This window comes from Anopheles arabiensis (genome assembly GCF_016920715.1).
Source record: "Anopheles arabiensis isolate DONGOLA chromosome X unlocalized genomic scaffold, AaraD3 X_pericentromeric_contig0001, whole genome shotgun sequence".
Classification (NCBI taxonomy): Eukaryota; Metazoa; Arthropoda; class Insecta; order Diptera; family Culicidae; genus Anopheles; species Anopheles arabiensis.
Window position 1 is genome coordinate 642,501 of NW_024412079.1, and position 637 is coordinate 643,137.

The 637-nt window shown below is 55.4% G+C and overlaps 1 pseudogene; it reads left to right on the top strand.

The window, feature by feature from the left end:
* LOC120907009 overlaps nucleotides 1-285 on the top strand; it is a 5,701-nt pseudogene extending 5,416 nt beyond the window's left edge.
* The last annotated feature ends 352 nt before the right edge of the window (nucleotides 286-637 follow it).

Here is a 637-nt window from a genome sequence, read left to right on the forward strand (position 1 = left end):
GTTCGGAAGCTAGCGGGCCTAACAACCCTCTGAGATCCGTTGGAGTCTGCGTCTGCAGCCCGGCGTCTCATCCCGCTATACCTAGGCCGCAATGAGTGGAGTTCGCTGCACGTGTTAGTACCGTAACTGGGAACGCCGTTGGCTTGAGCTCTGCCCAACGTGGATATACCTAGTTTCGACACCTATCAACCGCCCGCAAACGACGGGACTTCAGGCTGGGAGCTGCGAGTTGTAGAGATGCGTTCGCATCGATCCTCTCAGGCGACCCATGCTTGGTGGTTTGTCCGTGTGCCCCTTCCTCGATGTGCGCAAGCTCGTCTTGGTCTGGGGACCACGTCGACACAGGGGATACTCTTGTGAGAGCATGAGTGTACTAAGTTGAGTGTAGCAACGCGTGCCCCTTCCTCGTTGGCGTAACTAACCATCTTGGTCTGGGGACCGTGGTACCGTGCTCTGGTGAAGCTTGGTGCGTGCTCCTTCCTTGTCAGACGAGTGACTTGACCTGGTCTGGAGACCGTTCCTTTATACTAGTGGACAAGAGTTGGCTACTTCCGTGTCAGACGAGTGACTTGACATAGGATGGAGAAGGACACTTAACACTAATGAGCTTGTCGGCGTGCCTCGTTCTCGACTTGAT